Raw genomic sequence first — 14,623 nt, 5'->3', positions numbered from 1 at the left:
TTTTGTTCGTCGATGCTTCCCTACGAATTTCCTTCCTTTTTTTGTTCCTTCAGTTTGACCACTCGAAATTCAGGAATTTCCTCTCTACTCCCTCTTTGCAAAGTTTCTTTTTTTGTGTGTAATTTCGCTCTACGCTTGCGAAAAACACGCATCAAAGCATTCCGTTTTAAAGAGTCAAAGGATTTTCTAATGCAAAGTGGAACAACGAAATGGCTACCTTCACATTGAGAAAATATTACAAAAGTAAAGAGAAAAATCGACCTAAATTGTTGCAATTTCTGCTTCATATCGTATTTCATAGTTGGACAATAATCAATTACAAAATAATTCGTTATAAATAAATGAACAGGTATTGATTGTAATTTATAAAATAAGATGAAATTACATAAACAAATATCAGCAAAAACGTATTAATTAAAGGACGTGTATTATCACTATTTATAAAAAAAAATAATGAACATGATATGTTTACCGCTTGTATCCAGTAAATAGCGTTGATGCGGTTGAATATATCGATTTGAAACAAAATATTATGGTTTTCAGCCGAGAGTACAAAATTATCCTATCACAACTCAAATCGGTAAAATTAATTGCAGGTAGATTTTCATAACGTTGTAGATGCAAATCTTCGAAAAGACGTCTTTTATTTTTTTTTAAACAGTGGTTGTTGTTACTACGTCTCATTTTAAAAATATATAATCTTGGCACCTCTCCTCCTTTAAATTTTTATATACTAAAAGGAATATATTTGGATTTCAAAGTGTATTAACTTTGATTTTCCACCCTCTAGCTTTATATTTGTATTAAGTTTTATTTCTTCATGGCATGGATTTGTAAATAATCGATTAATTTTTTTTAATAAAAATTTAATTTTTACGTAACATTTACACTCGACTGGCATTCTCATTACGTTTTAGCGGTAGAGACACATTTTAAGCGAGGATACAGAAGAGACACTACCCAAACACAGCGGAGCTGACAATATTTTTAGACCCCATCTTATTCTTCATTATGAAACTGAAGCACTTAAGAAATGAGAAATACTAAATAACACGAACGTTATTTTTTCTTTCACGAATTTCATAATAATAAAAAATAAAACTTGAATATAATCAAAAAATAAAACTACATATCTTTTATATTTTTTTTGTCATCAAAGTCTACAGTCTGCTTTTAGAGCAATGGAAATTTAAATTAATTTTCAACTCACAAATGTCGCAAATTTTCATATAGAATCTCGTGAAATTAAAGCAGAAATGTGCATACGTTTATGACATTCTCAAATGTATGCATATTCATTTTTAAGCAACGGCTTTTTTTTTGTTTTCAATTATAAAATTAAGTAAATAAATTTATTAAAATATAATTATGTTGCGTTATTCAACCAAAATTTTCATCAATTTAAAAATGTTACGAGTATATAATTGCCTCGTATTCAGTTTATAAGTATATAAATTATTTGACTTAATTGAGGTGGAGCTGCGGGAAGTTCGGAAACCCCAAAAATTAGGGGTGGAAAATGTTAATGCCGCGAAGAAGTTTTACCGAAGACACGAACTAAATGAGTTTATGGAGGGCGAAAGAGGAATAAAATTTATTTTCCTTCTCTTTTTTTTTCTACCCTCGCAGAAGGCTCTTCCGTTCTAATATTTGCATACTCGCCCACAAGCCAAACATTAGCGAAACCCTAAAGTTTGGCGGGAATTTTCAAAAACAACTTCATAGTTCATTATCCCTTGAATATCTAAATTTTATACAATCAATAATCGAGTTTTATTTTGTATTTGACATTGGTTTTAGTCAAATTTCAATATATATAAAAATCAATGCAAAAAATCAAATCGTTTGTGAAATTGATTTAATTTTTTTCGTGAAAAATATTATTTAGAAAATTTGCAAGTCAAATTTTTGAAGTTCGAATATCGGACAGAATAAAAAGCTGAATATATAAATAAATTATTATAAAAAAAATAGTTTGCTGCACAATGTCTTCAATTGTATAAATTGATGACTGTATTTCAAATTGCATCAGTGGCGGAACTACAAAATATTAAGAACAATCTTGTACGTAGGTTATAGAAAATACTTTCATGTTCAAGCATTTATGTCTTCTATATTATTACGAAACCATATACAAAGCTACTATGTCTCTGTCCGCGACTGATAAAATCGATGTAATAAGAAAATTGGGTAGAAGGGAAATTTCCGCAATAAATTCAATATTTCATGCGTGAACGCCCACGCCCTATATAGAATAGCCGTTCACTGCCCGTTCACCCCCTGCAGTCTATCCCCTTCAAACCCTCCCGCGTTCCCCAACACCCGACAGCTAATCTCCGATATTAAGATTTATGCAGGCGGGAGTTTTAAATATGAGTTCTAAATATGTTTCAATTTGCATAGACCGCGGTTCCCGGAAGAACGCAGCCCATCGGGTGTGCCAACAACCCTATTCCACATTAACAACTCGTATATAATACTCATCAGATGAGATTTATCACCCGCGGGCGATAATTAAATGAACTTCCGGTGCACGCCGACGATTATCAATAAAGCGATCACCATTTATATTCAATCTGTTTCCATAATCTGTCGTTGCATATCCTGTTGATTAAACAAATACATAGTTTATTTGATTCTAAACCAAATAACAATACGAATCGTAGATTGAATCCTCTAGCTTTCTGTACATGTCGAATAATAATTACTAAGTGTACTTTGATAAATGAATCATCTTATTTCTTTTTTACACATTTTTTGCTGAACTATAAAATCTTATACCTATACAGTTCAATTTCAATTAAACTGTTGCACAAACAGTGTTAGTTAGTTGTGAGAATTTTGCTAAAATAATTAAAAATTCTAATTAAAATGTTTACTGATTATGTTTGTTTTAAACCATTTACACGATATTCGCGAAGTAACTTAAATTTGGAACAATATCCTTACCCGATGTAAGTACGTACAAAGTTTGTTTTAATCCAAAGAACTAATTAAACTTGGCAAGTTTCGTATAAGTTTCAATTCTTTATTTTCACTTTCAAATTGAATAATGCTAGCCTGAAATTTTCAGTGATTTCAGCCTTAAAGATTGCGCATTATACGACACCTGATTTGGCAGAGATAATATCAAAAAAAACAGCAAAACGAGATCTAAATTTGAAAGACCTGGAGAAGAAATACATGATGATTTTTAACACCAAAAATAGTATTTCAGACTCATGTGATCAGTTGAAAAAACAAGTTTCTGCTGTTCTTTCTCTTTTCGGTTCTACATATGGTGAACAATGATTTTCAAGAACGAATCTTATAAAGAGTAAATTGAGCAGAAGTTAGTTTTGTTACAATTAACAAAAATGATTATATTTCAATATATAATTTATTTTATTCAAAATATTGAGTACCTCATGAAGCATATTCTATTTAAATAACACGGATAAGGGTAGCAAAATTAAATATATCTTGAGGCGCAATAAAAAGAAAACGAAGGAGTAAAGATAAGGAACTTTTTTTCTGTGTTGTAGGCAGGGCAATTTTTCCTTGCGGCCTGGCAACGTTATTTGTGATTATGTTAATGTAGTTTTGGAATGAGACCGGTGAAATGAGTTTTAAACAATCCATTTCCATTTAAATTGGGCGAAGGCTCGTAAGTTCTATGGGTATGCGAGTGTGTGTGTACGTGTAATGGGGGAGGATGTGATGTAGGTGGTACGGGGCTATACACAATACACTAACACACAAACACACACACATAGTAAGCAATAGCTTTTCATTTTGGTTCACAAATATTTATGGGGTGTTGTTCGGGGCTTCCTTGGAACGAGTCCTAGGAAAACGAATTAGGTCCTTTACAATCAATATAAAATATTATTCCCGGAGTCTTCGGGACACAAACACCATTTATCAGCCACCGGCAATCAACTTCTTCCTGAGCTTCGAAACGAGGAGATCAAAGCGGGAGCAAAAATTGGGCATCATCAGAAAGCTATTAGCAAGATTGATTGATTCCAACTCTATTTTCTATGCTCGCTCTTTCTAAAGTTTCCATACACGTATATATAGAGAGATACATGTATTCAAATGTAGTATTAATTGGACGTCGTATTAAATTGCATTACGTGAACACGACTGTTAGTTTTATACGTAAGCTCGTATCGCGCACGGCCTCCCTCTCAAGATTGAAAGCTCTTTCATGCCACTTCCTGTTTTGTTTTTCATTTGATTCGAGGTAACAAAACGCGTGCAAAGGATCGTCGGGTTTTCCACGCATTTTCCGGGAATCAGTGCAAAGCAGATGGGAAGACGGCGAAGAAATAAAACGAAGTTTTCGCGTAGAAATAACAATCGAAAAACGTAAATATACGGAAACGGGGGATTTTGTATGCGAGGAAAAAGTTTCGGTTACTTAGCTTTTATTTAGATGAATAATATTTGGAGTTGCGTAACTTCAAATCGTGCCTTGTTAACAACATTTGCGAATTCTAAAATATACGAGTTTCTAAAGTTACATCTCGAACTCATTTATATAAAAGGAGAACAATGTTTATACTTATTTTGAAATAATTTGTGTTTTTTTTTAACTATATTAATAATATCTTAAAACAATTTTATTGAAGGAAATGGAAGCATTCTTCATCATTGCAGAGATTAATCAAAGATATGCGTCAGGTGGTAGATGAGTAGTAAATATTTGATATAGCACGAATCTGTGCTGAGGACCGAAGGAATTTATAATTAAGACATTTGTTGATGCGAGTTCTAATTTGCTCTATAAGTTAAATATTGATGCAGAGGCCACGAGAATTGAAGACGTTGTACTAGGTGAGCAAATTGACTAACCAATCAAAACCTGTGCAAATATCTCATCCAATAACATATGCATTACATTTTACTCGCTTGATTGAATTGTTCAGCATAGTTTTAGGTTAGTCTGAAACAACTTCTATTTTATTTTTCCAAATTGGATTGTCAATTTACTTATTGTAAACCACAACCGGTAATCAATTAACCGGTATTAACGAACAATGTGATTACAGAAATTACCGATATTTTTTTTATGATAAAATAGAATATATTATTTTTAAATGATTTATAAAAAAAACTAGACGAGAATAGAAACAATGCAATGAGAATAAAAAAAAACAAATTTAAAAAGGATGGGAAAAAAATATATTAAAATACTTGCGTCCAATTATGGAGCTGCGTTTTACGTTGTTTCCCAACTTTATATTAAAACCAATGGTGAAAGAAGAATTTAGACTTTTTATTTCATGTTTTTATATTTAATTAATATTTATTGTATAAAAAAAGAGGATGTAATTGAAAATAATAAAAGGTTTCTGTTTTTTTAATTACAATTAAATTATAAAGAATACAATATCAGCTAAGTCAATCTGACCCACCTGTAGTACTTATGATGAAGCAATATTTGAATATTCTAACACATTCAATTTTAAATTCAATTACGTTTCTAATTTGATAGAGAATATAATATTAAAATTAAAATTAACCATGAATAAAATAAATTCATATTAGAAACATAATTTCTAAGAAAAAATAAATTAATACTTTAAATGATAATATCACATTAAAATGTCAGAGCTGTACTTCTTTTAATTTAAGTTCAATTCTTATTGAAACTGCGTAAAAGATTAATCTTGTTCTTGCAAAGTAATTCGGTTTGAAATATAATATGTAATGAAATATAATAAATTCTGACGGCATTAAGAATTATCATATAATTCTACTTAAAATTGAAAGGAAAAGTTTTTTCTTTCCTCGTATTTTTGTGCAAAGAAAAGTTAATAATTAAATGTTTCGAGGTGAAACGGAGCGCTTCAATCCGGGGTGGAAACTTTCTTTAGGAATTTATTTCCCACCGGGGGATTATTATTAATAATGAGTGTAATTAAGAATTTTTTTCCGAATGTTTATTGCTCGAAAGAACGTACTCTCGTTTTTCCTTTTCTCCCTCTACTTCCACTTCTCCGTTCCTCATTTTTCTTTCTCCTTATTACCAATAGCGCTCCAATCAATGTCTCAATATAAGCCATACACATTGTCGTCGCAAAGTGTTATAACAGAATGTAAATGGTGGCGGATGTAGGCCGTCATTTCCATTTAAATGGAGTCTCGTAGGAGAGACTCTTTTCTCCTCCCCGGGCCACATTTCAAGTTTCCCAACAGAACTGACAAATACTCCGGCACCGGAAGCAATCCGATGTATGCAGATTGCTATAACGATTTCTTCCACCGGTTGTCCTCCTTCTCTCCTCCTCCTCCTCTTCCACCACCCGTGCATATGGACAAAAAGCACGAGAAATAGTTACTGATCCAGAGCACGCGTGATATACTTTCGTAATATTCTTTTTTTTTCTCCTCCTTCTCCAAGTCTAAATCTTCCCAGCAATCAGAATATTAAAAAAGTTTTCCGTAAACATACAGAGGGCTACAAGAGAAACTTTCCAATGCTTATATTTATTGCTTTTCTCCAATAACACGGACGATATATCAAGAAACGCCGAAATACAGGCAAAAAAAGTATATACCTTATTGATTTATTAGGCTTAACAGCAAATAATATTATTTACTTGATATAAGGAAAAACAAAGTATTTATAGACAAAGTATTTGCATGTAAAAAACATTTTTACTAATTTCATTTACTTTAAGTTTCAATAAATGTAAAAAAAAATAATTTAATGAATCACCAAAACAAATATCTATTAATAATCTCGACTGAAAGTGTATGATGCAATCGCACTATCTGTTGGCTATGAGAAATATTCATGAAATATTTTCTTTACATTTACATGCGATGGATCTAGGATGGTTGCAGAGGAAATCCGTACGGTGCAAAAACGGACAAAACAAAGAAAATCGATATTCAATTTTGTTGATACGATGTTTGCACGCTCTCACAGCACATGTTCATACTCATATTCATGTACAACACGTAATTTTAAATGTAAACGTTTCGCGAATCGTCGAAATTAAAACGCTTTGTGCAAATGTCTTGGGTCTGCAAACGTACCGGACAATGGTGAACTAATGGGCCCATTCAGAATTGCCGGAATTTCATTAAAATCCGAAGAGGGTAACCGGGAACGTTTTCCCTACACAGTGTCAATAAAGAAGGCGCAGTTTTAATAATACAGAAAGATCATGAACGAGGCCAACAAAAAAAATATGTAGAGAGAAAACGACCGAAGAACGGTTCAGTATTGAAATTGATATTGCATTCAGTTCTGCAGCTTTCGCAGTGGTAATGATAAAAAGAAAGAAATCAAATAGGGTACGAAAGCGGCGGACGCAAATATTAGCCGCACCCGTCGTCCGGTATGAGGAAGAGAAGAGAAGAGCCGCAAGGGTGTTTGACGTGACAAAAGAATTTTCCGCGCTAATAAATTTTAATATGCTTCACGTACACATATGAAATTTTTCGTTATACCCTCCTCTTTCCCCGGAAAACCGGAGACCGCACTGCCATCCTCGCATCCACATCTCATTGCTTCAGGACCAAATCCTCCTGGGAAATTACGACTTTGAGCGATAAATTCGCGGACGAAAAAATATTTTGCCTTAAGACAATAAGACGATAAAATCCGTCTAGACTATGCATTTCAAATTACGTTCACTCGAATTTCCTCGATTCAATAGAACTGCTCGTAATGAAATCCACCTAAAACCGATCGCAGTATAATAAATAAATATGATACAATTAACTTGGAAGAATCACAATCGTAGAGTATTTGAATTTCCATTGTACTAGTAAATATATAAATCCCACATACATTTTTGTTCGCTTGTTTCTGTAATATTATCAATTCAATATTTATTATATATTCATTTTTTCAAATTATCATACAAATGTATTTAGACATAGACATTATTTTCAAGTAGAAACTGTATAATATACTTCATTTAGTTTTAATAATGTACAAGTAACGAGATGAAAGGTCTTGCGGTTGAAATCGTCTCAGTCCTAGATAGTTATCTGTGTTCCTCTAGCCAGTTGATTGGATCGACAGGAGGTCGTATGAGGAGGTTTGGCAAGTAGTATTTTCACACTATTACTGTCCCGATTAAACAAATTATTTTTGTTATATATTCGGCTTTGTTTCCGTTCTTTAGGTTTTCTCCCTAATGAGCTGATTAACCGGTGTCCCTATTAAGCGGAATAGATTATATTACATTTGCATGAACGAAAGAAAACTACTAGAAATTATTTCCATTCAACAGATGTTTGAGAACCAGAAGTTACTTCGTACTAATTACTTCAGACTTTGCTTTAATATTTAAAGATATTTCGATTCAAAGTTTGCATTAAGTTTAATGAGTGATTATGAATTCAGCAACAGAAAAGTTTCAACGTTTTCATATTCAGATTAATAAAATTTTAAACCAATTATAAAGGAATTCTCCGCTGGAGCGAAAACAGTTTCATTTAACAGGAGAAGAGAATTGGAAGAATGATGTGGAAAAGCTTACCTCAATTATTTTCTTGTCAGCTGAAGCCGATGAAATTAGAGTAGAGGTTGAAAATAATCAGAGCTTGCTTTCCTCGCCAGAGTTTGTACATATCGAATATCTGTACCAGTTCATTTTCGCAATCACAGCACGAAAGTTTTAATAAAACTTTCCGTTGCCGCAAATACAAATTGAGAATGAGAGACAGGGCTTTGAAACATTTAATTATTTTCAACACAAAGCGTTCGTTAAAGAATAAGCTAAGTAGAGCACACAGATGCAACGAGAAAATATCTGTTTCGCTTGGAACACGAAGGAGGAAATTCACAAACGTCGCAGAATTTTTATTTCCCGACAGGAAAACTAAATATAATAAAGTTTAGTACTGAATCAGAGAGCGGCGCGGAAATGGAGCGAGCTTAAAACTGAGAAGGATCTCCTGATTTCATTGCACGAAATGCAGCTGCCATATATTTAATATTCGCTATATAATAATATCTTGTTTCATTTTTTTAACCTGGTTTCAGAGTTATGAGATTATATGAGTTTATATATTATGTAGAATTATATTTAATTACTATCGCGCATTTATAATTGAGTTAAAACTGTTTTTATATTTTACACTTAAAATGAAAGAAAGAAATGAAATTCTCATTTGTTTTTGATACAAACGCCACATGAGCAAATATAAAAACTACTACAAATTGTTAGTTTACAAGTTAGAAATTTTTTATGTCGTGTAATTTTATTCACAATTTATTCATCAATGTGAACAATGAGTAAATTTAAGATCGCGGTTGACATTAAATGGATACAATCTCCCGGTGGATAGTTATCATTATGATGATTTGATTTTTTAATTTGTTGGTTGGCTGTCGTTTTGTAGGTTAACTTCAGTAGTATATTGATGCTCTGCGATTCCACTATTTCCTTTGACTGTAAATCTGCTGCTATCCTTAACATTGCCATTGTCCATCGACTTGGCTGAAGATCCATATGCTGAACCTCATTCATTTCACTGTCCATCTGTAATGAACGTTGGCCCTATTGCTGCAAGTACCGAGAGGGCCCACTAAATCGAGTGTAGAGCAACTTAACTATTCGGCTATTAGTCGTCCAAATCTTAATTAAAACTGTTATTTTATTATTAGTTTATATTTAGGTAATTATTGATTTTCTTTTTTCCTATTTACTATGTGGTAATTACAACTTTTTGCACAAACAAATGCTACATTTACCATAATATCATATTATGTTATTCTAACAATAATTTAACAAAATCACTATATATCAAATTTAATAAATATGAAATTTGTAGAAAGAATGAATTAATTTTAATTAATAAGAGTTTACTAATATTATTCTATCATTTGATATACAATTATCAATGAATATGGATTATATATTAAATTTGCAAATTTTATGTAATAAATTGAACTATTCGAGGTATTGCTCCTACATATTTTGATACGTAATAATGCAGATGTGATGATATTAGATTGCAAAGTTATAAAAGCCTGGGGGATTTGTATTATACCTTCTATACTATATTATACACATATAAATGTATTCAGTTGCAGCGCGACTGAAAACTTTTACAACGCCATTTGAAAGGATTTCCTGCGTTCGTCATCACCCTTCGCGCAAATAGCAAGAAAAAAAAAGAAGTAATCAACGCACTTCTTTTTGTTCCCGCTTTACTGTATTTTTTTTTTAGTTACAGAATTTAAAGATGCGATCTTTATTTCCTCTCCCTTCATAAGCAATCTGGGAATTTCGCGGCGGCGGAGACGTGAAGGCTTTTCTCGCTTGGACGCCGCTTTTATCTCATCAAATCACAATGGTAAAACGCAAACCGAAGCCCTTGTGCACTCGTCGAGAAAATTAACTGGCACCGAAATGTAACGAATTTCCTCTGCTCACTCGTTTACACCACAACCAAAGAAAGCATACATCAAGGACAATCAAGTGACAACTTGCTCAGAGAACATTTTCTTATATAATGACTTTCTTTTAAATTATAATTAATATTCAAATAAATTAAAATAATCATATTATCGCATAGTTTTACAATAATATGACTAGATTCGCGCAAACTGAAAATTAGAAATATCGTTTGAATAATATACTTTTTTATTTTTATCAAAACTAATATTGTAGAGAATTTATATAACCAACTTTTATTAGAATATTATTTTTAGAGAAATAAATTCATCTGAATTTCGGTCTCAATTATTACATTTTTTTTGCTGGTTTTTCTTATTTTTTTTTTATAGGATAATATAAAATCGGTATTTTACTTTTAATTCAAGATAAATAAAGTGAAACCGATGAAGTAAAAGTAATATTAAAGAGCATTGAATAAATAAAAGGAATAAGGCGGATGCGCCGGGAAAGCAATTAAACTCTCGGCGGGAATCCTAATGGCGGGTGGTTCGAGTCCCCCCAGGCTCCTCGACCCGTCGGTCCTGGCGGGAATCAAACGTCGACTCTCGTAATTCCCAACGGTAATCAAAATCCCCGGTATTAATTCCAACCATTCCGAATACTACTTGCAGCATTTCCATGCGATAGATAAATCATACCGGAAAGGTCCTTTTCCGCTATGCATCCTGAAAATAACTGAAAGAAAACTCATTGATTGATTTGCTCGCAGATTCTTCTGCGAGTTTTCAAAACTTTATTGCTATTTGAATCGAGGAATGAATGGCCCTCGGGAACAGCGATCCATAACCTACATTATTTATTTTCTCTATGTGTGTGTACTGTATTAACATACTAAATTTGCATCTAAATTTTAACCACAGCCGCACAGGCTCACCTCTATGAATAATTTCTGTGTATTTAAATGAGGTCGCACACTTTTCGTTAATTTTATTTGAAATAGATAAGGTCGCGTGCCTTGTGCACGTTCGAATCGGGTTTCCAAAATTTGCCTATTGACTTGAAAAAATATTATTATAACTGACTTTAATTTTATTTTCTTACCGCACCACGCGATACAGTAATTACGAATAAGGAAATACTCATTAACGGTAAGCAAATGAATACGTGTTACTTCTCATGCCTTTCCTACGTTTATTATAAATTTTGTAGAAATTAGGAAATAATGATACCTTCAACGACAACTTTTCTATTTGAGATTTTTGTCATATGTTTGTTGAAATATTTATTCGAGAAACTAATTACAGTGGAACCCGATTATCCATCCACAACAAAAGATCGGTTAACAAACAACATTTCCTGATTTGTCCGGAAAGTTTGTCAAATAAATTAATTGTGTACATATTCTGAAATTTCGGTTTTGTTAAAAATGATTTGCGTGAGTTTAGTACATTTTAGACTTTTTTTATTACTTTATTTATAAGCCAAAAATGCAAGTAATTTGATTCAAGATGAAATACAAATTTAACTATAGGACAGGGTTAATGAAGTGTCTATTGAAACTACTTGGAAGTTGATCGTATTTGTCTATATAGCTCGGATAGCCATAGAAGTGGATATGGATATTTAATGATCCGTTGTATTTAGATATTAATTATGGTCTGGTGCAGTGATCCGTGAATTAGCGTTGAGTTAAGATAGTGCTTCATGTTTAGAGAGCATTTGCAATTAACAATTCTTAAAATTTAAACAATTCATTACTTCAAGTAAAAAACTTCAATGTATCTATAATAGAAAATAAATGTTATTATTTGACGTCAGATACTTTTTATAAAGATTTCATTATGAATGCTTTTATTATTACATGACAAGTTGCAATCATTTTTAAGCATCTAATTTAATTCACTTAAATTTATTTTGATAGCTATTTGAAAACGTAAATGTGCGACAATTCTTTTTTATGAAATAACATAATTGTGTTTTTTTAGAATTATTTGTATTTAAGAAATAAATTATAACAGTTTTCCTATATTCCCAATATTTTCTGACTTTATATGTTGTGAGATTTTGTAGAATTTATGATTATTATGAATGTGCGTAAATTGTGAATTGTAATTATGTATCGTTGCTCTTGTGATTCGTGTATCGTCGAAATGTGGGGAGAAAGTGACGTGTTGTGTGAGAAGCAGTGACGGTCTTAATGAAACGTCGAGAGGGCGCAGGGTTCTTATTAATTAAGGGAGAGAAGCACACATGCGACGTGCGAAATCGAAAGTGATGTGAAACGTCAGCACATTCCTCGATGATTGATGATATTCGAAATTACACTAGTTGATATTCTAATTCCAATAAATCTGCGCTTTGGATTTTCATCCTTATCCACTTCTCTCTTCTTCCATTTGAATTTTACATTTGGAGACTTAGCAGCTTGTCAGGGATTGCACATTCGTGCTTCACCGAGCGGATTAGGATTATCGCCTGTGTCAGATGATTGAGGATTTTCGACCACACTCCATAAACCATCGACCACAGAAAATCAATACATATTTACTAGATAAAAAAAAAGAGAAGCAAACTAAATAAAATTACTATTCGAATGTATTTTAAGAGTGAATTAAAGTGGATTTATTTTCGTGATATTTATGCTGGCGAAAGCAATAAGTTTCGTTTTGGCTTTGGCTCGGCTTAACACCTCCCAGGGGATGTATTGAGATAAAGAAATTTATACGTTGGAATGGACCACCCCTTTCCTCTCCCTTAATCTAGTAAGATAGATTTCGGCAAGGCGAAATTGCGCTGCCGATTTTTATTTGATTGCGGCGAATTAGTGATGTAATTACTCATTGTCTACGGATTAAGGGAACAGAAGGTGTGGGGTGGGTTTTAAACGGGGAGCAGCATAATTAACTCCTTTTGAGAACTTGTCTTGGCGAAGTTTTAATCTGGCGGCCCCCCTACTTCTACTTCTAAACGCAAGCGATAATGTCTTGATAAGTTTCTCCCCTGCTCGAAAAAGGAAAGTAATTAATCTTCCTCCTTTAGATTATATTAATAATATTTGCCACATTCCAACCTCTTACTCACCTTCAATGACTTAACTTATTTGTGTGAAATACCTTCCTACATCGTAAAGAAAAAAGTGTTCTATTTTTTTAAATACTTAATAAACTTATTTGTCCGTACCAGTTACGTCTTACATTATGTGAATAATAAACTGTCTGTTTACACTCTCAGTGTAACATGTACACAGATGTCAAACTTTTATTTATTATTATTTTCATATATTACAACTATGCTATAGTTTAATCTGTTTGATAAGAGACAAAAAAAATGTTGACCTCCCGTATTCCCTACGGAATAATTCCACTCACAAATTACTGTAGAAATAGTCATCGTTAAAATGTCGCATTGATTTTAGATTACAGTTATCGTTCTCTATACAAATCGAGGTATATATTTTTTCATCCGCAAACCCTGAGATTTACCAAAATCAACATTATTACATTACTATAAATGTCATCTTTATAACGAGATCTATATACCTGCACAATATATTTTATATCTAATATTATAGATTTACCGTAAAGATATCTGTATTTATATAAAACAGTGTGTACAGTAGTACTTTAAATTCAAATTAAGACATAAGTTTCTATTGTGGGAGATTTTTCATTTTTTTTAGAAAATAAATGTATTTGTATAAACTATTTTCAATAAGAAGTTAAAATAAAAATATATAAATAGTTTTATTATATATGATATACAATAATGTTGATTAGTATAAGATGTGTGATATAGAATGAACGTATACGTTAAGAGCAAATTGGATTAGGATGCTAAAACTTTCAGAAAATTAAATGATGCAATCTACTGGGAAGTTGGTCACACAATAGAGGGGGAGATGAAATAAGTCTTGCGATGCAGGGCGGATGCTGCTGCGGCTTTGTGAACGGGAATCCGGGAATGAAAAACGTCTCCGTCTAATAAAATTTAACGCATCGCGTGGAGATATAAAATAAAGCGGAAATGATGAAATAGGGGTCGTCGAGTTTCCGAAAAGACGACCAAATAAAGTGGGATGGATGTGCGAAATTGCCTTTGTATCAATAGCATTGATTGAGTGGAATATAGATTGAGCGAACACGTTCAGTTTACATTATTACCAGAAATTGTTATTAGAAGCGTCCAAAAGAAAAAAAAAAGAAAAAGGAAAGTGTGCTAATGCACTCTGAGATATTCTCTCCTCCTGCTCTTCCTTTCTATTCCATTTT

The sequence above is a fragment of the Nicrophorus vespilloides genome, unplaced genomic scaffold (assembly GCF_001412225.1).
Source record: "Nicrophorus vespilloides isolate i.1.1-1 unplaced genomic scaffold, Nicve_v1.0, whole genome shotgun sequence".
Classification (NCBI taxonomy): Eukaryota; Metazoa; Arthropoda; class Insecta; order Coleoptera; family Silphidae; genus Nicrophorus; species Nicrophorus vespilloides.
Note: the sequence above shows the minus strand (reverse complement) of the source record.